Source organism: Paramormyrops kingsleyae, chromosome 16 (assembly GCF_048594095.1).
Source record: "Paramormyrops kingsleyae isolate MSU_618 chromosome 16, PKINGS_0.4, whole genome shotgun sequence".
NCBI lineage: Eukaryota > Metazoa > Chordata > Actinopteri > Osteoglossiformes > Mormyridae > Paramormyrops > Paramormyrops kingsleyae.
In genome coordinates this window covers 20,442,517-20,467,313 of record NC_132812.1, presented here as the reverse complement: position 1 = coordinate 20,467,313, position 24,797 = coordinate 20,442,517, and the positions used below count along the sequence as shown (strand labels likewise).

Sequence of the window (24,797 nt, the reverse complement as noted above, 5' to 3'; positions counted from 1 at the left end):
TCTGTACGACAGCACTCACGGTGGTGCTTGCCTGACCGAGAGGCCAGCCACTTCTCAGGAGTCAGTGCGGAACGAGAATATATTCATCCATGGCTCCAGATGGGTTCGAGATCCCGAGCGAGGGCTACTGAGGGTGAGCCAGAACAAAACGAAAACCGGTGAGTGATTGAGCGGTGTTTGCAGTAGCGTGTGGACAGGCGGCCCTGTTTGCTTTGCATCGCGCTGTTGACTTTCGTTTGCCTTGTGAGTCATGCCAGGAACCTTTGATTATTTCAGGCACCTATCGATTAGTAGGCTTTAGTTGTTTGGACAGAGGTGAGTGAGCAGGTGTGTGTAATCTTATAACAGTAAACACTTCAGCAGAGTTCTCTGGCATTGCCATCGTGTGCTGCTGTGGATGACGGTCTTTGTACAGTGTTCTCTTTTAATAGAAGACACAAGTGCAAACAGAAATCTCTACAACAGTTTCTATTTGTCTATGTGAATGGATGTCTAGATGGCTAGAGGAAAAAATTATTTACATTTTCCTTGCTTGCAAGATACTTTTATCTTTACCAACTTTCGTAAACCACTCCACAAACTCCTGGTCACACAGTAAGTCAAAGTCTACTGATGTCAGCCCATTTAGTAGTTTGATGTGCAGATGTGCTAATTACCAGGTACAGTGACACAGTTTAGTAATTTTCCTGAATATTTGAATTTTGTTATCATCAGATATTATGTAACTGTAATAATAATGGGTGGCTCAGTGGTCTCACATTTCTAGGGTTGGGCGATGAAACATCATTCCTACTTTTTGAGTGCAGGTTTGCACATTCATCTCATATCACAAGGGCAAGGTTCCTGGTGTCACTAAAGTGCCCAGAGTTTGTGTTATGGGCCGGTACCCTGCCTGGTGTGTACCCAGCCCGGAGTGTACCCAGCCCGAAGTGTACTCGGCCCGGAGTGTACCCTGCCAGGAGTGTACCCTGCCCGGTGTGTACCCTGTCCGGAGTGTACTCTGCCCGGTGTGTACCCTGCCCGGAGTGTACCCTGCCCGGTGTGTACCCAGCCCGGAGTGTACCCAGCCCGAAGTGTACTCGGCCCGGAGTGTACCCTGCCAGGTGTGTACCCGGCCAGGAGTGTACCCTGCCCGGAGTGTACCCAGCCCGAAGTGTACTCGGCCCGGAGTGTACCCTGCCAGGTGTGTACCCGGCCAGGAGTGTACCCTGCCCGGTGTGTACCCTGTCCGGAGTGTACCCTGCCCGGTGTGTACCCTGCCCGGAGTGTACCCTGCCCGGAGTGTACCCTGCCCGGTGTGTACCCAGCCCGGAGTGTACCCTGTCCGTTGTGTACCCTGCCTGGAGTGTACCCTGTCCGTTGTGTACCCTGCCCGGAGTGTACCCTGCCCGGTGTGTACCCAGCCCAGATTGAACCTTGGCCGGTGTGTACCCAGCCCAGAGTGAACCTTGCCCGGTGTGTACCCTGCCCGGTGTGTACCCTGCCCGGTGTGTACCCTGCCCGGAGTGAACCCTGCCCGGTGTGTACCCTGCCCGGTGTGTACCCTGCCCGGTGCCTTCTGAGACTGGTTCCAGGCTTGCAGTATCCATGAACTGGATAACTAGATGGATACATAGTACACAGTCAGTCTTTTGTTAGTGATGTTTGGGCGCAGTCGCAAGGAATGTAGGTTTTGTGTTAACAATTTACTTTGTTATGCTACTGTAAAGCTTACGTCTGTAAATGTCCAGCCTGCTCTCAGATGTCTGTAGTGTACCTAGCGACCGGGCTGCTTATGTGGGTGCCTGGTGACGACGCGCCAACTGGGTGAAACTGCTGTTTTTTTTTTAGTGTAAAATAACCGTTTTATGGGGCAGTAAAAGTATAATAAAACAAAGCTCGGCCATCTGATGACTGCCGAGGAGCTGTCAGGAAGTATTGTGCAGCTGACACCGTGACTGAGCAGGCAGGACTCTGGGGGGCCGTAATAGGGGTGGGGCAGTTGGGAGGTGCCCCATTCCATGGCCTTTAGACAAAAGCAGGGCCTCTTCACTGTCAGCACTGTGCTTCGTGTGCTTGAGGAGCAGAGGGAAGGCGATAAGCAGCCTGTACCTCAGCCAGCTGAGGTCATCAGCCTGCGCCCTCCATAGCAGTGTGTCATGACAGCAGCCAGCTGAGGTCATCAGCCTGTGCCCTCCATAGCAGTGTGTCATGACAGCAGCCAGCTGAGGTCATCAGCCTGCGCCCTCCATAGCAGTGTGTCATGACAGTAGCCAGCTGAGGTCATCAGCCTGTGCCCTCCATAGCAGTGTGTCATGATAGCAGCCAGCTGAGGTCATCAGCCTGCACCCTCCATAGCAGTGTGTCATGACAGCAGCCAGCTGAGGTCATCAGCCTGCGCCCTCTGCAGCGGCATGTCGTAACAGCTGAGGCCCTCTCCGGATGTTCATGCTGGGTCATCCTGGTCCCAGATAGATATTTGGGGCAAGTTTGCATTTTAACTAGGGTGACCAGATAATCCATGTCAGGGAGGACACTCTGAGCTAGTACAGGTATTGTAAATTACCATTTCAATTAAACGGACCTGGATTTCACTTGAGCACTGAGTTCTTGCTGTGTGCTGATTGGTCAGTCTCCTATAATCATGCATGTTTCACTAATGCTAATGTGAAACAGCTGGATGAGTCTTTCAGTCAAGGAAATAAACCAGTCAAAGCACAAGAAGAGCTGAACTATTTAGCCGAGCACAGGAGCCTTTCAATTTGAAAGTAGTTTGTAAAACCCGAAGTAGCTCAAAGTGTCCTCCATGACATGGATTATCTGGTCACCCTATTTTAACAGTTTTAATATGTGGTTTACTTTACTTGTGCGTTTCTTTGGTCAAAAGTGACTACTAAAACTGCTGTGTTTTATGTAGGCCTCCCTCTTGTTGTATAAAGCCTATTATAGATTAAGTGGTGTTGCTTTTGTCTTTTGATCTAAATCTAGCCGTGGTTTTGCTGTCAGTTGAAATAAGTACTGCACATTTAGTTATTGTTTTTCTTACTTGTATGCTGCTTTGTCTGTGTGTGTGTAGGGGGCTTATCTGTGGGAGCAATACTTACCTGCATCCGTAATACATACCAGCAGTGAACCAAGCATTCAGCGGTTCCGGGATCCAATACAGGCATGATTTAGACTTACAGCAACATATCCCACATAACATCGCAAAGCTCAAATGACAGTGTAAATAATTCAGTGTAATATATCTCCTCTAATTGTGAATATGACTCGCATCCAGTTATCATATGTGTCATTAACTACCAGATGTTGAATGTGAAATCGTTATAGAAAGTTTTTGAACTGAATGTCCATTATAAAAAGTGTTTGCTAGTATGTCCAGTCGAATCTTCGACAGCATGTGTGTTTGTAATGTGCTATTCGCCTCACTCATACATCTCCTAAATAAAAGTAAACGTAAATGTAAATGTAGTATCGTGTATCCCTCCTGAAAATGAATCTCCTCATATCATTAAGGAATAATTGGCTCACGTGGTTAACCTGCTCGTGGCGCATTGTCCTAAATCTCCTTAAAGTGCGTGCAGAAAAAGGGCAGTTTGCTGCCTGTCCACACTGGAAACTTGAGTAAGAGTCCTGGTTGGGTTGAGTTGTGTTGCCTCTTTTTTAATTGCCACCGAAACGAGGATTCGGTCCAGCGCTATGCAGTGGCAGGGGGGGGGGGGGGGGTGTAAGGATAAGCTACGCGAGACTTAAAGTTTTCACAGCACTGCAGTAAAACTCAGGTTCACGACTCGCATTAAAGCTGCAACTTCGTCAATATCGTTAATACACTGCAAGATAGGCTGCAGTCATTTGAGCGTGTATATATATATATATATATATATATATATATATATATATATATATATATATATATATATATATATATATATATATATATATATGGGGTAGATCTTTAGTGGTCTCCAGTCTGGCCCTGCGGCGGCGCCAATCCCATGTGCTGTGTTGCTGAGCCTGTACACGTAAGCACTGTCTGTTGTGCTGCATGGCCACGACTTAGACCTGGGCTATTTCCCCGCCTCAGCACCTCGCTCTGTTTCCTTCACTCTAGGTTTATTTCTGTGCTGGATGCGCTAGTCGTGTGGATCCGAAACATTCCAGTGCGCTTGGAAGTACTGCGATATCTGTCCGTCTGTCCATCCATCCATCATCCTGCTGCTTATCCTGAGCCGGATCAAGTGAGAGAAGCCCCTCAGGCAGCGTCGGCCACAAGGCGGGGGGGCATCCTAGCCGGGATGCTAATCCATTGCAGGTCACACAGTCCAAAACACTCAGATTCCCCCTATCCCCCCCCACCCCCGACCGCCACTACCTCTTCATTTCCTGTGTGCGTGGTTATTTGCCTTGTGGGATGTTCGCCGAACACACACGCACGTTGAAGGGGGTTCTGCTGTAATTTGCTGCGAAGCTGTTTAAACACAGAGATGAGTCTATGTTCCCCTCTGCTGATACGTAACCACTTTGAGGGCATTGATCTTCTCAGCTAATGTTGATCCCATTAATTCGTCGCCATTCAGTGGGCTAATCCCCACCGGGACTGTACACTAAAGCCCGTCCCGGACGCAGTGCCAGCTTCTGCCGGTTCCTCTCCCGTGACAGAACATTCCGGGCCCTCGTGGGACCGGGCCGCCTGAGACGGGGCTCCCGTTCTGCGGCTTTTAAAGTGAATCGGCCACCATTTAAACGTATGTGTGGCACTCCTGGAATAACTTCCAATCTTGAAAAGCCAGGTCACACGTGTGGCCATTTGTTTTGTTTTCTTTCTTCATTCGTTTCATTCTCGGCTTCTTTGCTAGCAGGGAGCACGGAGCGCCCGGTACACGCGTGTGTGTGTGTGTGTGTGTGTGTGTGTGTGTGTGTGTGTGCGTGTGACTGATAGGCCTCCCTGACGCGTCGCTCGCCTGCCATTAATTGCATGAAAGAGAGATGGAGGAGAATCAGGAAGCTGCCAGCCTGGGTGAGGAGAATCGATTTATAATGTATTAGTGGGAGCAGTAGGAGGGTGCAGGTTGTACCTGTGGGCAGAGAGAGGAATGCAGGTGGGTCCGGTGACTGCCCCCCCCTCTTCCCGTCTCCCCCCCAGCATTGTTCCCGCCCCCCTGCCGCGGCATGACTCGCGGTCCCGGGCTTATCGGCGCACTCACAGGAAGCCCCGCGATTGGCCACACGAGCCGCTCCAGCCGGATCCCGCCGTTCCACTTCCGCGCCCTCTGATCGGGCAGCCGTGCCGGCTAATGCGTTCACCTGGGGGGCCTCAGCAGCCAGGAGGAGTTCAAAATCCCCCCCCCCCCCCTTCAATTTTTTTTCCCCAAAGTCAAAAAGTGGTGCAGATCTCACCTGGAGTTCCAGCCCATGACAAATCGGTAAATACTAACGCAGGTGAGATCCTTACAAGTCTATATGTTTGGCACATAAAGCGTGATTGTGAGCGGGGGCGTTTGAAGCCATTGTCACGAGTCGCTCTGAAGCCACGGGGAGTCCGCGTGCCGTCAGAGCTTTTCAGGGAGCTGACATCTTGCTTGCCGAAGTGTTTTGCCGGAAGGCCGTGAAGCGGCAGCTTGGCTCACTGGCCACAGCCGTGACGGGCTGGTAATTGCAGCAGTTAGTAGCCGATTGTTTTTGGGGTGGCGGGGGTGGCGGGGGGGGGGTGTTGCATGTCTGAGAGAAAACGGCAGGTGACACACCTGCGGAGGATGTGTGCTCCGATTGCTGGCCATGAATTTCTGTTCGAAAGCAGCTCGAACAATAACCTCGAGAGGCAAAAGCACACAGTCCCCCCAACCCACCCCCGGTAGCTAAATACGAAGGGGGGCATTTCACAATGCAGCGTAGAAGTGAGGTATGAGGTCCTAAGACAAGGGCCATCAAGCCTGGCTCTGACGGGGGCCCTGGTTACTGGCACACTGCGATGGCGGCCTGCTTGTAAACACTGAGCCCCTGTTCCTGATTCGCGTTCCCTCCGCTTACTGCATGGTGAGGGATGTGAATTTAAGCGGAGAACCCGGGACTCGTCCGTCAGTAGATTCCAGAGTAAAGCCTTACAGCTGCTTCTCGGTTGCTGAGGTCATCGCTAGGGTGACCCCGAGGTCGTCACCATGACAGCACCCACATTGTTCCATCCGCATGTGCCCCCTTCCTCGTGCTTCTCTTCCTCATCCTCACCCTGGTTCTGCGGTGCTCGGCTCCACGGTGATGGTAACCAGTCGCAGTGTGTAATTCTGCGACCAAAAATCTAGGTGAATTATTTGCCCTGCCGTGGTTTTTTTCCTTTTTGCCCTCGCAGGCTGGGATTGATTTACCCCAAGATTTCAGGGCATTTCGTCATGTGGCGCAACTCTCATTGCAGCCCTGATGATGAATAGTTGACTCCCAAGAAGAGTTTAACTTTATTTTGCTTGTAAGATGACACATTTTCACCCAAACTTGTTTGCATTTATCAGTTTATTACTGTGGATATTTTACGGCAGCGCTTTGAGCTGGTATGAAGGTTGATAAAGGCCCCCGTTCTCGACTGCTTGCAGGCTTGACCTTCCTCGCTCCTCTGCTGACGGTCCATTGAACCTGCCTTTAGTCCTTCGTCTCTTTGAGGGACATTGTCAGGTTGACACGAACATCTCTTGTTTCAGGCAGACAAGCCATGGCCCCATTGTACTTCCGACATGATGAATGTTTACCGAGGAGTATCTGAAAATAAGACCCATGACCCCCCCAGAGAAAGTAGACACTTAAAGTGATTAAAGTGGTACTACTGCCCTGTGACTTTAACAGTTTTGTGTATTTGTTGATGGGAAGAAAGTTTATGTCTGTTGTAGTGCTGTAACCTGCTGATACCAGTGCTGTAACCTGCTGATACCAGTGCTGTAACCTGCTGATACCAGTGCTGTAACCTGCTGATACCAGTGCTGTAACCTGCTGGTACCAGTGCTGTAACCTGCTGATACCAGTGCTGTAACCTGCTGATACCAGTGCTGATTTTTCTTTTTTTTTTTCTTTTTATTTTATATCCTGCAAGTTGGCTCCAATTGACTACCTGGGTGGTCTGTGATGGAATAATGATGTTTTTCAGCTGGGACCATGCTAACGCCCGAACAAAGCTTCAGGTAATGAGATTGCTATTTAGTGGGTAGATAGTATTCTTGCCTGCTGATTTATTTATGTTGTAATTATTAATATTAATTCATAAATCATAACTAAAATTTACAGTAGAGTACAGTAAAGTTAAGGTTTACAAAAGATGTATCCTGTGTGTGTCTGTGCTGAGGGTCATACCTACACTAAACTGAGGCTGAGGTACAGAGTCACAGGCCTGCTCTTCGCCAACTGTTATACAGAGTCACGGGCCTGCTCTTCGCCAACTGTTATACAGAGTCACGGGCCTGCTCTTCGCCAACTGTTATACAGAGTCACGGGCCTGCTCTTAGCCGACCGAGATACAGAGTCAGGCCTGCTCTTAGCCGACCGAGATACAGAGTCAGGCCTGCTCTTAGCCGACCGAGATACAGAGTCACGGGTCTGCTCTTAGCCGACCGAGATACAGAGTCAGGCCTGCACTTAGCCGACCGAGATACAGAGTCAGGCCTGCTCTTAACCCCCCTGCCTGCGTGGCACAGACCTGGAGGCCTTGTGATCTGCAGTGTGGCCCTGGTGCCTATTCTCCTGGGCATGCGGGAGGAGAACTTCCCTCTGTTGGGGGGGAGGTGTCACCATTTCCTGAAGGTGTGGAGATAGCGGCGGGTTTCTCATGCTCTCGCCCTGGGGCCCGCTGTAGATTCTGTCTCGGAGCAGCTGCGCTGTAATCGCATGTGCCCTGGGACCAGGCCCAGGAAAGAAAGAGGGGAAAAAAAGTTTCTAAAGACACCACAATAAAGAGCTGATGGAACACCTGCAGAGCCCAGAGTGGATAATGAACACCTGAGAAGATTGTAGGCAACTCAATTAACGTCATTGACACTGCCAGTCAGGACAGAATGGCAGGTAGTGCGGTTTAAATCTGTCTTTGTTCCCAGACAAAAGGGTCCCCAACGTATCCAGTTTGGGGGCAGGGTCGAGCTTTGTGCGATGAAGGCCACATAATCAGCCATTGTTTGGCTTAGATAGAGCTCCGTTTGTCCGTCTGATATTGTCCTGAGTGTACACACACTATGCATATGACGGCCACTTAGGTAACTGTGATTAATTTCAGTTGCCGTTGAATGACTATTATGGGCAGAAATCTTCCACGTTGTGAAATTTGCACACTTGAATACCTTTTGGCTCCGTGGACGGGCAAATTAGCACGTGGATTAGAACGTTCAAAGCTAATATGCGGCTTTGTGTTTGCAGATGCCAGGCGGGGACTGTTTTGGATTTAAGCTGGAACATTGATGGCTGTTTTTTTTTTTAAATTTTGGTTCCTCTCTAGTGTTTACGCACCTGATTCTGCGGTGAGATGCCTGGCTACCTTTAATTTCAGGAGAGGTTTATTTTTTTTTTTAAAGTTCAGTAGCAGAATTCAGTAGGTGTGAATGTCAAATAACGCATGGTTGAAAATGACACACTTCACTTCTGGCTTTAAACGCACATCAAAGCCGTTTTTCTGTAGGATAAGTGTATATATTCTGTGGGGCCGGCAGTCAAACCCTTTCAGGCATGGCTGTCTGTGCTCCTGTTGCATACCGGGCCTCTGCGTTGGTGCGGGTCACCTGGCCTGGAGACGGTGTGGGGCAACGGCGTGGGGCAACGGCACGGGGCAACGGCACGGGGCAACGGCGTGGGGCATCGGCACGGGGCAACGGCAGACTCCCCTGCAGGTGAGGAGGCCGGCGGTGCGTGAGAAGGCCATTTCATGCCTGGCTGGGCCTGCACTCTGGGCTGGCTCCTGTAATCTGGAAACAATTACTCCAGGATTACCCGCTGGCCTTCTTCTTGCACATCGCACCCCCCCCCCCAAGTTACCACCGCCTTTGCAGCCTGGTGGAGGGTGTGGCGTGTCACCCAGCATCAAAGCACATGCACAGCCTACTCGGGGGGAGGGAGAGGGAGAAGGAGAGAGAGAGAAGGAGAGAGGGATAGAGAGAAAAAGGGAGAGAGTGGAAGAGAGAGAGCCATGGACAGAGGGTAGCGGGTCAGGGAGGAGGTATTTTTAGGAAGGTGGGGTGACAAGGTGAGGGAGTTAATCTGCTGGGGGGTGAGGGGCTGGGAAAGCGAGCGGGGTAACAGAGAGAGAGTGGGGGGCGTGGAGGTCGCTGTGCCCCGCCCCTGTTCAGGAAGGGTCCGGAGATGCCTACTCGTCCAGCCACCAGGAAGCTGAAGGAGGCAGCCTGTATGTCTCCGCACCAAGATGGAGGGAGCATTCAGGCTTGGGTGTGGGGGGAGCCAGAGATGAACTGAAAAAAAGACCTGAGCCCCCCCCTTCGGCTATTCTGAAGTGACGTTTGTGGCACATACCAGTCTCCGGGAGAACAAAGCCCGGCTTCAGTGACGGGGCCACAAAGGATCACAGTGACAAAAGATATTTAGTTCCTCCACAGTTTGGTTTCTTATAGTGCAGCAGGTAGAGCAGAGAGGTGACTGACATTTGGGAAAGTTTCTGAAATAGAATTCCAGAAGACTCTCTCACTGTTTCAGGCCTCCCTCCCGGTCATATACACACACATGTATCTCTCGTCTTCTCTATGGTCAAACCCCTCCTGTGATGAATGTCTCCTCCTGTCAGCCCCCCAACGTCGATGACATGGTCCCCCAGTGCCCGTTTATGTCAGTCATACGTGTCTCCACCCCTTCAGAGGCGGAGTTTTGCCCCAAGCTTTTTCCACAGGCCACTGAGGGCTGGGCGTCGGGCAGAGCTGCGACTCGGGGCCGCGTCCTGGGGCCCGTCACTCAGAGTGGAGGTGCTCATGACGGGGGAGGGGGGGGGTGGGCTCTGCGCATGATGGAGCTTGTTTATACGCAGTGGTCTGTCCCACCAGTGGAAAATGAGGGGTTCATTGTGCAGGGTACAAAGGTGGCATCATTGGGACAAAGTGCTTTTGTCCAGCGCCCATTCTGACCGTGTTTGCCAGGTGCCTTTTGTGGGAGTTGTTCTTTAATTCTTTCAGGAAGGAAGATCCCCCCCCCACCCACCACCTTTTTATGAAAGTATTAGCTTGACAGAAAGGCCACTGATATTGACCATTGTGGCTCATTCTCAGAGGGACATTTCCCAACAGGCATTGTTTAAATGGTTGTCAAGGAGAATAAAGTGAAACTCGATAAACAAAGAGCTAACAGGTTTATCTCTCTCGCTGGGGAGGGAACTCCTCTGTGTGGGGATTTGCATCTGAGTAGCGCTGTCCGTGCAGGACCCACGGCTCTCAGGGGCCCTGTGAGAGCCCCACCAAGGTGCCCCCCTGAAGTGTTTGGGGGGGGGGGGGGGCTGGTCTCACTCCGTGGTCACATTTTGCCTCTGTCCCTCATTTATCAACATTTTAGAGTTCTGAAAAGAGCGCCCCTTCTTCTCCTCCCCTATTATCCCTGTGGACAATGACAAAAATGTCAATTAAAAGCCTCTTGTGAGGGGGGGGGGGTTGGCTTTTTTGGGGACTTGACCTTTAAATCCTTGCTTGGCTGCTGCATTGGAAGGTTGGTGCCAGAGGATGCTGGGAGACTGCAGAAGCCCCAGACCCTGATGTCCCCCCTGAATGGTCCACTCCTCACTGGCCGAGCTGTTTGCAAAACCGCTTCATAATAATGTGCTCCCCTCCTGCCATCCAGTGAATCAGCCTGAAAGCAAATGATCACGCCAATGGACCAGTGCTGGCGCCAGAACAAACCTGACGGACCGGCCCAAGTTTGTCATGGGGGGGAAAGTTTAGCTAGGTGATATGAATCAAAAACCATATCCCAAAATTTTTTGACAGAATGGCAATACGCAATATATACATGTAAGACGTTACAAACACTTTCATTAAAACAGTGTGTTCTATACAAAATGCAAATACAGCATTTCCTTTCCTGTTTGCAAATTTACAATGGTCCCTATTCAGTACAGACATTGTCATTATTGCAAAGTCTCAAAATAAAGAGAAAACAATATTATTCCCATACCTGTATCCAGTAAAGCAGCTTCCACATGAAGCCCTTTCGCTCCACTCTGTCTGCCAACAGCATTTTTAAAATCAGTTTATGACACTGCTCTTAAAACAGGTCATTGTTGATGAACAAACAACTAAAATCTAAATCTAGTCTATTTCGCAAAATGGCTCTAAAAATAGAAGCCTGACAAATATTGAAAGTGTGCTTAATAACTGGAAAGAACCTAATTTATTTCTCAACAAAATAAATAATGCAAATTTATTTATTTATTTACCTGTGAGCGATTTGTCAATGTTTTAATGTGAACCAAGTAACGATATGACCCCTCATCTTTCCCCTGAGACGCCGCTTACTGAATGCTTTACTTTAGCTGTGACTTCCGGGTTTCTGTATAATGTCACCACCGCGTTGTTTACAACCGGGACGGAATACTATTGGTTTCTATGAAAAATATTTCATAGAACTACTATTTTAAATGTACAATAAAAGTATGTATTCAATAACATAGATATACACTGGATAGAGAGGTGTGAGAATGGGGAACAAAGCCAGCAAACACCTGTCCATCTTTCCGTAGTTGCAGGCGTGCACCTGCGTGCAGGTTTGAATCCCCTTATTACAGAAGTATTAACATGTATCCTTACAGGGGCTGGTGTATATATGGTGTGTGTGGTGTATTTGTGAGTATGCATGGTCATATGCATGTTTCAGACAGTGGGAGGCAGGAATTCAGCCCCCACCCCCTGGTACCGCCGGTGTCATGTCAGCTTCATGGCCCCACACATACCCTAAAGGGCTGAGTCAGCATGAAGTGCCCAGCTGAATGCTGGGGTGAGGGGGGGGGGGGGTCACCGTCGGGTGTGAGGGAATCCCCCCCCCCTCCCGGAAAGGCTGTTATTGGGTTTATCCTTCTGTTCCATGTTGAATAAAATGTCTCACCCCTGTTAGTGTGTGTGTGTGTGAGCGTGAGAGAGGGAAGACGTGAGCTGAAAGTCACTGCGCACTTAGATGCAAGAAATGTGACGCAACTGCCCAGTGTGAAAGACTAGTGATTTATAGGAAAGAGTGCATTTCAAAGCCCCCGCCCCCCAAACAGGGGCGAAAGCCGCAGCTTCGCTGAGCACAAATAAGTGACTTTTCTTACCTCTTCACGCAGCACAAAGGCCTAATCCGAGGCTACTTCAGCCAGCGATGTAAACAGTGACTGAGACCACCGGCGAGTGTGTCACGGTGCACAAAACACACCGACTGCGGCTTTATGAAGCCGGAGGCGCCCAGAAGAAGGAGGAGAATGTGAGGAGGCGTCCTCAGCCACTTCTCCTGGAGAACGGCCCTCGCATCTGGGCATTTCGAAGTGAGATAAAGGGCCGGGAATAAAGACCGGGGTCACCGCCATCGTCACGGCTTCCGAGTGGCGCTGCCCTCTCCTGCCTTGGTGTGCCTGACCCCCTGCCCCCCACCTCTGTGTCTGCGCTGGCCGCGTATACATTTAAGGAAAAAAAAAAAAAAAGGCCCAATGGCTGCCATTTTTTTCCCACCGTTCGGATATTTTTATTTGTAAGTTCGTCTTTCCCAGTGCGATCCTTGCCAATGGTTCTCTCATCTCTCTGTCGCCAAATAAAAGATAAAAAAAAATGACAACAAAATGGCTGAAGACTTGCCCTCATCCTGGGGGATGTTTAATTATGTGCTGTTTGTTCGTATTGTAGCTGGGGGGGGGGTCGCCATCGTCAAGGGGCACAAAACACAAATACAGCAATTTGCTCCAATTTTCCAATTTCGCCTGGACATCAAAGGCACGATAACATCGCCTAGAAAATAAAGCAATTTAGGCCGGCAGGGACGTGAATGGCTGGCGGACACTCCAGTGTGCCTGCTTTGCTCCAATGGCTGAATTGCATGACTGCAGAGCCTCTTGTTTCTTGCTAAACAGCAATTGGGGTAATGCGTTATTTAAACTGTTTACATACAAAAGATTTTCATCCACTTTAATGTGCAGCAGGCTGTGGATCTGAGGCTGCTCTCTTCCTGGGGGGGGCAGGCCCCGAAGGGAGTGTGTATTGGGGGGGGGGGGGCACTGATGATTCTTGTTTATTGCTATCTCACTGATCTGTGTGTAGTGTGGGTGGGTGGTGAGGACCAGCCTTTCTGTGATTCTCGCGTGATAGCCAGCGGAGCGGGGAGAGCGATCCCATCGCAGAGGGCTGTGCCAACGCCAGCCAGCCCCCGCCCCCCCCCGCCCCCGGCAGAGACGCAGGGGTTGAAGGGCTTCCCCTCATTGAGCTGTGTGAGGAAATAGCAAATGGTACCCTGACTGTGACCACTGAAATACCAGGATGTTGGCGGGACTGCTTAGACAGATTTTGCTGCTTTATCTATGACGGGCCGGCACAGTTACATCTCTTACTCTTACTGCACAGTTATATCTCTTACAGTATAGCTACGTCTCTTATAGGACATTAACGTCTCTTACAGTATAGCTACGTCTCTTACAGCACAGTTACACTTCTTATAGCATAGCCATGTCTCTTACAGCACAGCTACATATCACAGCACATCTCTTATAACACAGCTGCTTCTCTTACAGCACACTTACACCTGTTACAGCACAGCTACATCTTTTACAGCACAGTTACATCTCTTACAGCGCAGTGATGCTGACTATGGTTCACTGTAGGCTTCAGGCGGGGGTCTGGACAAGAGTCTGACACACCCCTACTTTCTCACACAGTCAAAACTGGTGTCTCAATATTGCCTGGATTGTCTGTGTCTGTATTTGTGTGTGTGGCCTGTGATGCACTGGCATCCCACCCCGGGTGCTCCCCCAGTTTGTGCCCAGTGCTGTCTGGGACTGGCTCCAGCCCCCCCATGATGCGTAGCTGGGTGAGTGTTTGGAAGATAGCTCGATAGATGGACCGATTCAGGGGATCCAGTTAGGCTGGAGCCTGTCCCAGGAAATGCGGGGCACCAGAAACACTCAGCGCTGGATGGCCCTTCATGGTGATTTGCCGAACAGCACCACCCTACCCATTGCCCTGGGGGCACAGTTTAAGCTTGTAGCCCCAGAGATGCTGCCATCTGAACCCCCTGGGTCTGCTTGTGCGTGTTAGCGTCCGCTAATGCTAACATGCAGCTAGGTGGGCGTCGCTGTGTGCCCTCTCCACTGACGCCGGGGATCTTTCCAGCGTGTCCTACTGTAGATTGAAATTGGCGAGAAGTCCCGGGATCAGTCGTGCTCAGTAGTCTGCGCCGGCGGCTTGGCTGGGCGCGCTCTCCGTGGTGATGGCGGCGACGGGGCCGGTAATACCGCCTTATCTGCTGAGCTGCGGCTTTTCATTAGGAGGCATTTCCAACGTGATCATGCTTGAACGCGCACACACCCCGCAGCCGATAACATCAGCAATTAAGGTGCTAAATTAAATGTTCATCTCTGAAGGATAGTGCGAGACCATTGAAAGTTACAAGGCGATTCAAATCATTCCCTCTCCCGAGAGAGAGTCAGGGTGTATTTAATCTCAGTATTCGAGGCTTGAGTTTTATCAGCTGTCTTGTGTACATGTAATCTCTAAAAAAAAAAAAAAAAAAAAAAGGTAGAGTAAGAGTTGTGGTAAAATCATTGTACCTTAAGAGCGTAACACAACTGTCTTTAAATCTTTCTATGGATGTATCACCTGGGAGTGAAACTCAGTCACAGGGTCTAGTGATGGCTGCACGCTTTGAAAACTCCAGTGCCACCAGAGACTGCTGCTGGTCTGCAGGCTGGAAGTTCAATGTTCAGTGAGAAACCATATCCCGTCCTTCGGGTTATGTCAGTGTTTACATTCGTTACAGAGTAAAGGACCTGGTTTGAAACTAAGCTCCCATTTGACTCACTTTCACGTAGGAAGAAAAACGTGGATTGAGAGCTTTTGTGCCGAGGAAATGTGCCGTGGATTATCAGCCTTGGCAAAGCCAAATGCCATTAGCCTCAAAGTGAACTGAAAATCAATCGTAAAACGCCGTCATACGTGGCAAGGCCATTCGCCTGCAGTGTCGTCTTTGAGCTGAAAATGGCTCCGCTGGTTTGCTCTGAACCTTCCAGTGTTTTCAAAGATAAATTTGGTTTGTGCTCAGATGGGGCATGAGGTTCTGAGCAATTTTTAAATACTTGCGCATTTTATTGGTTAAAAATTGCGAAATTAGTACACAGGGTCATAGTTGGACTGATAGCAGATAATTGGCTGCATTGTGCTTTTACCACAGAATTCCCTGTCTCTGCATGTACAAAGATGGGCGTCAAACCCACAGCTACACGGTCCGGCCAAACAGCAGCATCTCCCACCTCTTCCTGCAGGAACTCTGGGTCTTCACTCAGGTTTTTGGCTGCATCGGGAAGCCATTAAGAGGCACGTCAAACCTTCCCGTCATTTAGTAGCCTGCAGTTTGGGTTTGCCGAGGCCGCCGTCTACGGCACTGTGCCAGCTGTCTGCAGAGGTGATGGGGCCTCTAGCTGAGGTGACAGCCACTGCAGGGTGATGCAGTGTAGATCGCCCCCTTTTGGTGGGAGGCTGTCATCTGACCCTCATCTGAGTTTTTCACCTGGGACTGGAGCATCGCCATATGCTGTAAAGTCCAGTGCCCCCACTCCAAATCCAGCCCATCCTGTTTGATATATCTCTCTCTCTTTCTCTCTCTCTCGGTCTCCCCCTCTTTCTCTCTCTTGCTGTCTCTCTCTCGCTCTCCCTCTCTTGCTCTCTCTCTCGGTCTCCCCCTCTTTCTCTCTCTTGCTGTCTTTCTTGCTCTCTCTCTCTCGCTCTCTCTCTTGCTCTCTCTCTCTTTCTCACACACACAAACTCTCCTCAGGGTCTCCAGCTTCCATCACCCGCAGTTTGAATCCCTCAGCGGCCCCTTCCTCATTCTCCTCCTCCTCCTTGGGTATTTCCTGTCCGCCCCCCCAGGACACGGGGGCACCTCCAGTGGCTTTCTGTGTCCGCGTCCGTTTGGGAGAGAGACAAAAGGAGGGACGGCCATGTAAATGTGGCCATTGTGAGGCGACGTCGGTCATTAGCATGGGGGCGAGGGGGGGGGGCGCACAGCCTGTGGACACGCTACTGCTTCTTCAAGAGCTAATATTGGTCGGGTATCTTCAAAACAAAAGCTGAAATGCCAACAGGCAGGGCAAGGCGGGGGGGAATGCAGCCCACCGCCACGCCTCAGGACTGATGCCCAAGGAGCTGAGGGGGCAGAGCGACCAGGGAAACAAAACGGCAGCCCTAACCCTAACCCTAACCCTACTTCACATTCACGGTTTATTACCAAATGCTCCTAAGATAATGGCAGCCAACAGTATGGGTGTCAGTCTGGAGCGAGACCCCCCCCCTCCCCTTCATCATAAACCCCCTTTATTTCTCAATTGATCGTTAACCTTTTTTTTTTCATTTCCTGTCGGGAATTAAAACCCTAAGGGACGAGAGGATTTATTGAAAAGAGGCCACAGACAAAAGGCTGGCATTTATATGGACTTCCAGGCCAGTTCTGTTTTCACTGCTATCGCTGCGTAAGAAGTATGTGTCTTTGAGAGAGCTCATGCATATTTGCTTTTCTCCAGGAGTTACGTTTGCCTGTTGACTTTTGTAATAACCATATTGAAGCAGGTATTAAACGCTTTATAGGGTATGTAAAACATGTATTATCAGTCATTATAGATCCATATTTCCTGTCATTGTTTGGTAGGGGTGTTGCTAAGCTAATACCATCTGGCAGTGTTGGACAAGGCTCATTGTCTTTCTCCAGCAAGACTGGAGAGCAAATATTTGATGTAGGTTTGCTCAAGAACTTGCTCAATGCTTGAACTTCCCAACCCCTGCGAGAGCTGCAGGTAAAGTGCTGTTTATGTACTGCTGGCCCCCGCCAGTGTGAGTACACACACATAAAAGTAGTTTTATCAACTCAGTGTGACCTATATCTTGACTGGCATCTATTATTTCTGTCCTCTCAGGCTTCATGCATGACGGCTCCATCTGCAGTAAAGCTGTGTTTTTAACCGTAGACCTGCTCTGACATCAGCCTGCCGTGTGCATTACTGACTGCCTCTAACTGTCATGAAAAGCAGATGGAAACGAGCCTTAACATGAAATATGTTAGCTGCTCGCCGATACTTACAGGGCTGCCAGCTTCTGTCAGCTGGCTGCAGTGAGATTTTCAATGTGACGCAGACATATTTACACGCATGTAACTGTTTTATCACCTTGCAAATAGGCTGTAGCGTTTGCAAAGTTCCCCAACGCTTTCAATGTAGCTAATTTTAGGGTTATCGTGGAGTAATATGGATCTGCCGTAAGATTTCCTCTCTGAGCGTGAGAGTCTGAAGCGTGAGCGTCACAGCAGATGCGTGACAGTTGGCAGCCCTTCATTAGGAGGGGCATCAGTACTGAGATGCCTCTATGGGGCGTGACGGGTCCTCCAGTTCACCTCCAGTTCTCACCATAACGACGACGGGGTTGTCATGGTGAAGCGATGAGGGGATGTGGCTGGACGGGCCCAGGTTTGGTCTCCGGAGGGTGTCCCTTAAGGACAGTGAGGAGCCGCTTTCTCTCCCAGAACGGCTAGTAGCTTCTCATCCCAGTGTAGCTGCTCAGAGCAGAAACGGAATTGGAGGCCATTTTGAAGGTGCCATACCATCTCAATCCTCCATTTAAACTCAGATTGCGGTTAATAAGTTTTCATTACGTCAGGCAGCTTCTGCTGCTCTCTGTCCACCACCAAAGAGCATTAAAAAGGTGCTTTATCTTCTGCTGTGATGGAGAAAGAGAACCTTGGCTCAAAGCCCTTGTCACACTGGTATTGTCGCAGGAAGTCATTCTGTGTAAAGGTTGTGTCCATGTTCCTCTTGACCGCATTCTGAAGATCTTTCCTTGTGCTTAGCCGTGGTTTGCCTTCTGGGACCGGAGGGGCCTTCGTTCCTATGGGGGGGGCTTTTTCAGGGCTTTTGTCTGTTTTATTAGAAGCACATCAGGCTAAAATGGAGGCAGCTCACTTATCGTGTCGGGAATTTGGGGAAGAACAAGCAGTAAGAATGATTTCCTCGCAATAGGTGAAGCTCGTTTTCCCGCTCACTGAAGCTATGACATGGCTTTAAGAAGTCTCCCCCCCCCCCCCCCCCATGGGTTTATGTCGGGTGGGGGGGCAATCCCATCGATGATCGCTGAAGAGAGAAGCATGTGAGTGACAGGAGATTATTTCTCAACCCCCTCAAAACATCAGAAAGCTGCTTAGACTTAGTGCCCCCCCCCCCACACACACACACACACATACACACACAAATTTGTAATTATATCTTTGTGGGGACTCTCTTTTCATTTCTATTGGGAAAACCCTAATCCCAACATGACGACCTTAACCCCTACCCAGCCATAACCTTAACATAAGTAACCAAACAATATACAAGATTTTCTGCATTTTTACTTTTTTGATTGCATTCACAGATCTTTGTGGGGACCTGAAAAATGGTCCCCACAACATCAAAATAAAAGGTTTCTATTACATTGTGGTCCCCACAATGTAATATAAACCTAATTCGCGCACAGAATCACAACCTATTTTCTTCTCTTTTCCCGTTATTTACACTGGGCACAGCAGGTAGCTTTTCCTAACGTTTTTAAAAGGTTTTGTCACGGCCCTGGCAGATTGCAGCTATCATCCCATTCTCCAGATAACGTTCTGCTCCCCAATAAAGTGGCTTTTGGGGGGTGACGTGGTGACCCAGTGGGTCTCACTGCTGCCTCATGTCTCCAAGGCTGCGGGTTCGATTCTCACCCCCCGGCTCTCTGCACGTGCAGCTCGTATCCTCTCCCCTTGTGTCTTCGCTTACTGCCCAGTACTCTGGTTTCTGCCCACAATCCAACAGCATGTTGTTCGATAGCTTGGCATCTCCAGTACCCCATACTGAGTGTGTCCTCTGCCCTGCCCTCCGTTCCATCGCTGGCGCTGTGCCTTTTTGCTGGGATGTCACTGTCCGCCAGAGTGTCAGCTTCCGAGGCCACACAGCCCCTAAAGTTAAGTGTTTGAAACTCCCTCCATTACAGTCGTTCATATTTGCGCATGCAGACATGAACGGGAGCTGAGGAGAGGAGAGAGCAGCTGTCGTGGCTCTTGTGGCACCTTACCAAGCCGCCCAGGGCCAGTGAACTTTTATGTCTTTTTATTATCTTATTCCTTTATCATTCACAATAAAATTTACTCGGGAAGGTGCAATAGGTGACATTTGTTGCAGCATCTTCTAGCTTCTGCTGACTCTTCCCTGACTTTATGCATCCTGATATGTGTTCTGTACCTTGTAGCAAATCAGCTTGTTTTCTTTTCCATGTAAGTTGTGAAGAACTCACATGGATGCTAGTTATTAACACCAGCTCCGCTGTGTATGTACAGGCCGCATGTTCCCCGTGTGACGCACATTTCCTAAGGCTGCTCCTGTTTATACCCGCAGTCCAAAGACATGCTGTTAGACTGGCTGGGCGGCCAGAAGCACTGGAAGTAAGGGTGCTGAGGGTGTTTCATCGCCGCCTCTGGTGGTTGGCGGTAATGCAGCATAGTTTTTTATGATGGAAGGGGATCTCCACCGCTGTTTCAGTATGTGCTGTTTCACTTTCCCCCGGTTTACCACAGTCTGAAAGAAAATTGGAAAAATGCCAGAATTAAATGGTTCATAAGTTTCAACCTGCTCATCAAGCGAGTACAGGATGTAACACGCTGAAATCCGCCAGCACAGTCACGCCCAGTGTGTCACTCATCTCCCTTTGTCCCCATATCCGCGCGTCTCGGTGGAACTGTCATCCAACCTGCCTGTAGCGTTCCTGCTGATCTCATTTGTTGCCACATTATTGCTATACCTGTTATAAAAATGTGTAAAACGCATGATTTTTATTGCGCCATCATCCCTTGATAATTTTTTTTTTCATTGCTGTATCGTCTCTAGAGAATTAGAGTAAAGCATTGGGATCCTTTTCATTCAAGAGAGAGTACAGTACTGTACAGTGCCATATAATATATGATAGAGTACATATGATAATGTACTCTGTCATTACAGGTTTTTTTTTCGATTGTTTTGGCACATTTCACGAAACATACTTAACATTCTCACAGGCGTAAGAGCATTTCTCTGAACAATTAATGCAGATACTACAACACTATGATTAGCTGCAAAAGCCTGTAACTTACGCAAAACAATTAACTCTTGTCTCAAAAGCAAATAATTCCACCAATTAATTAGTCAGTGTCACCACAATGAAAAATACAGTCAGCATCTTTTTTAACCATGAGAGCCAAAATACTTGGATATATTGTCAGTATGTCAGTGTAAGTCTGCTACTGCTGAGCTCCACAATGCTGAATAATAATTGGTTCCCACTTTCTCATTGTCAGTGACTGATCATTCTTCTGTAGCAAAATGATACTTATTCATGTCAGACACCAGTTTCAATATTACAGTATGTAAAGTTCACTAGAAAGCACTTGTGAATTTTTCAGACCTCAAGACCTCAGTAAAATAGCGGACAAAAAATTCACACAGCACTGTATAACACAATAACAGCAAAATGGCGATACAAGAACAACAAAATGACAACAAAATCCTGTACTGTGGGAAGCAAAAACACAACAATGCTGTATCACTGCAATTTATGGAATATATTTTAAAATCGTTTTGAAGGCTTGGTTAACTGTTTTGCATGTGGTAATTCACACGATGATGGCATACATATATATATTGACATTGAAGTTTACAGAAAACCTACACACACTGATCAGGTCCTGCTCTTTGACTCTCATCAACCTCTGGGACACAAACTTGGAGTCATCAGGACCTTACAACATCGGGCAGAGAAGGTTCCCTCCAAGAAAGGAGGAAAATAAAAAGAACTGGCACATATCAAGAGGACACTTAGAACATGTGGTTATCCAAACCGGGTCTTTATCAAGGCAGCGAAGAGACATGAAAATGAACCTCAAGCATCAACCAATAAGGAACAAAACAGGCAGAAGAACATTGTCGTCCCATATGTGGCAGGACTGTCTGAGAAATTTAGAAGAATTTTTTCCCAACACAAAATCCCAGTGCACTTCAGACCCAGCAATACCCTTAGACAGACTGGTTCATCCCAAGGACAAAACGCCTAAACACAAGCTGAGCAATGTGGTGTATGCTGTACAATGCAGTGAGGAATGCTTGGACTTATACATAGGAGAGACCAAGCAACCACTCCACACACGTATGGCACTCCATTGAGGATACAAATGTGTACGTTTTGGACAGAGAAGACAGGTGGTTTGAGAGAGGAGTAAAAGAGGCTCTCTACGTCCAGTTGGAATGACCATCACTGAACAGAGTTGGAGGTTTAAGACACCAGTTATCATCCACTTATATCGCAGTCTTGAGATCCTCCCCAGTCGATTCAAACGTGAGGGGCAGCCTATGAGTGTTTCACACCTTGGCTCAGGTGGAACCCAGGTTTAACACCCTGATCCACACCTTGCCCCAAGTGACCCTAATGACCTGTTGGACAGCAGGGCGTGTCAACGACCACTTTCAAGGTGACGACCCCACTAGAGGATAAATACCTGAAACTCCCCATCAGACTGAAGAAGCCATTCGGATGAGAGGTGAAACGTCTTCATGAAATTGAAAAAGAAGTCCAGTTGCCTTCGATTCAAGCCCTTAAAATGATCATGTCTTGGATGACTGAGACCTCACACAGACATCACATACATATATAATTTTGGGTGTAAAATTATGGAAAACTACGTTATCTCTTTTGACCAACAAGACTAAAACATCTGAAAATTGTGCCAAATGATGCCAGTTGTACAAAACCATTTGCATACATGTACTAAAACATTTGGAAATTTCAGCAGAAGTGTGGGGATTTCACTTGTTGGTTTGCAAATGTTAACTGTCGTTTGAGAAATGTTGCAAAGCAGTTGAGAAAAAATGTAATATATGACCTACAGTATTATACAACTTTGCTGGTAAATGTAAGGATATAATGAGGAAGTCACTGCAAATGTAAAAGCAAAGAGGATGAAGGGAAGCTCAGTTTACAGCTTCGTACAAAAGAATCCGGCGCCGCAGAGCATCACTGGGGCTTGGGAGTAGCAGAGAGACGAGGCGGGTCGGGTGAGAAGAGCAGACTTTCTGCTGCACCGTGATTCTGTGGCATTTATAAAGCGGCTTGAGCAGATTGCAGCTATGTGTATGTCTTCTGCTTAGGGATGGTTCTGATTGATAGGTCGCCATTCAGGACAGTGTGACGTTAAATGCTTAGGCAGTATCTGCGGGTTTATAGTGTGTCGGGTGACAGCTCCCACATCTCCTCCTGTTTCTCATTTGTTGCCTGGGAGGTGTGTGGTTTTGTCTGTGCTCCGCCGACCTGGCCCTCCTTTAACCTGATTTACAGCATTCCAATTGGTGCTCCGTAGACCCGGCCCTCCTTGAACCTGATTTACAGCATTCCAATTGGTGCTCCGTAGACCCGGCCCTCCCTGAACCTGATTTACAGCGTCCCCATTGGTGCTTCACAGACCCAACCCTCCTTGGACCTGATTTACAGCGTTCCCATTGGCGCTCTGCAGACCTGGCCCTCCGTGAGTTTGACATACAGCATTCATCAGCCAATGTTTTTAATGTTTCCGTCCATTAAGGCGCTATAACAATGAGCCGTTCTTAGAGATAGTGAGGCTAAGACATGTTCACTTTTCGGCATAACATTGATTAAACTATAAGGAAACAATGTAAACAGACACACCCGTCCTCATCCACCCATCATCCTGGAGGCATCTTCCGCTTCCAGCCAAGCGGGTTAATAGACCTTCCCGCGCGACGCGTGTAAATCACTCAGCAGACCACCAGAGTTTTGTTATTTTTCTGCATTAGTGGCTCTGAGTGAGGGCTGTTCGCTTTTCCCCGCCTTTTCAGCTGCTATTCCATCCAGGGCTGCATATCCCAGCAGTGAGGATCAGGTGTGAAGTGTCCCTTTGCGCTGTGCTCACACCAAAGCCTCAAATCTTCACCTCATCTCTCTTCTGTGTTCCTGGACCTTGATCACGCTGCGTTTTGGCCTAAATACGCGATCGGACAGGCAACAGCTGCCCCAAACAGTCCATCTCTTTATATTCGTAAATGAAGGAAATGGCGATGACTTAACTTTAATTTCCTTTGAGCAAGGCTGTCCTGTGGCCTCTTAATCTAAGTGAATGGAATGCTTTCATTTTTTTAGACCAAGACCTGACTTGTTTTTATATAAAGCTCTTTCAACATTATGTTACGTTTTTAGTTTTTTGAGTTAAGTACAATATATAAATATTTGTTTCGCGTTTCCCCACTACTGCATTCACACTCAATCTCTCGTACTTGAGCCTGACATTGAGGTCATCTTTAAACCATCAATGCATGCTTCCATCTTCCATAAGTTCTTACTCAGCACATGGTTACCGTTACCATGGGATGCCAGTCTCCGGCTGGGCACGCACTCTTACGTTTAGTGACCAATTCCCCTTAACTGTACGTTTTAAACAATGAGAAGAAAGCAGAGTAGTGGGAACGAGGCCACGCAGAAGTGATGGTGATTAAACATCTATCCAGATTTTCATGCTAGATATCGGCAGGAAATCTGAATGTTTTACTGCTGCAGTAAATGATTGACAGTTTTGGTTTCAGCCCAAAAATCGTGTAGCTTACAGGGGTCTGGTTAGCTCTCCGGTTCTGCCCTGAGTATCGGTACTCAGAAGGCCAGCAAAGCCCCGTCCTTCAGCTCCCCACTCGGCATCGTCGCTTCGCTCCATCTCTCTCCTCTGTTTCACTCCCAGAGGCTGAACGCTCTTCACTGAGCTCCTCAGGAGGTTATTTGGAACCAAGCGTAGAATCAAAGACAGCTCAGTCTGGGTCTGTTTCTGAAGCTCAGCAGTTAAACACGAGCTGAAATCTCCCAGGGATGGACCTGCTCCAGAAACAGTGTTTTGATCAGGAACTTCTTGCAGGAACAAGAAGATGATTATGTAGAGACTAGTGTCTGTCGTCATGCTTTCGCCCCGTAGTAAAGAAATTAATTAGACAACAGCAGAATCATGCTGATTAGCTGTGGGTGTGGCAGCCATCTTTGCTTGGACATGTATATTTATTTCTTAGATGTGGTCAGTTAGTTGTAGGTTCTCTCTGTGTCTCTGGTTAGTTGTGGGTCCTCCCTGGGTCTGCTGGTTAGTTGTGGGTCCTCTCAGCATCTGTTGGTTAGTTATGGCTCCTCTCTGTGTCTGCTGGTGCTTGTTGAGTGAAAACTCAGAAAAGCCGTCTCCCCGGACATGTGCAGACTGGGACAGGATGTGGTTTTGGTTGGATGTCACACTGCCTTGCCATTTTGGATGATATTTAAGCAGGATGTTGTAGATTTACCGTGGAGCACGGGCGATGTTTGAGTTTTTGCCACTCTGCCCGTGACCGTATCCTTCCTGGCACATGTGGCAGCCTGGCACACGCCATCCCCGGTCTCACCCCTGCCCACGCCTGCTGTGGACTGGCTGGAGGAGGGCCCCAGTTCCATCCTGTGCCTCCCCTGCCACCTGATCTTTGGCCTTGCGGAGCCAGTGCCTACCGAGGTGCCAATTAGCTCCATTTGTGGCGGCATTTGTCTCCCCCTCCGCCCAGAGCCAGCGGGACTGGCGCTGTGGGGGGGGGGAGGTGC

The 24,797-nt window shown here is 48.8% G+C and overlaps 1 long non-coding RNA gene across 1 annotated transcript in view; it reads left to right on the top strand.

Moving 5' to 3' along the window:
* The first annotated feature begins 4,096 nt into the window (after window positions 1–4,096).
* LOC111834150 (uncharacterized) overlaps window positions 4,097–24,797 on the top strand; it is a 30,356-nt gene continuing 9,655 nt past the window's right edge. Inside the window, exons 1-2 of the long non-coding RNA XR_002835930.2 lie at window positions 4,097–4,217; window positions 7,052–7,139. This is a non-coding gene — a long non-coding RNA (uncharacterized lncRNA). The remainder of the gene's footprint in view (window positions 4,218–7,051; window positions 7,140–24,797) is intronic.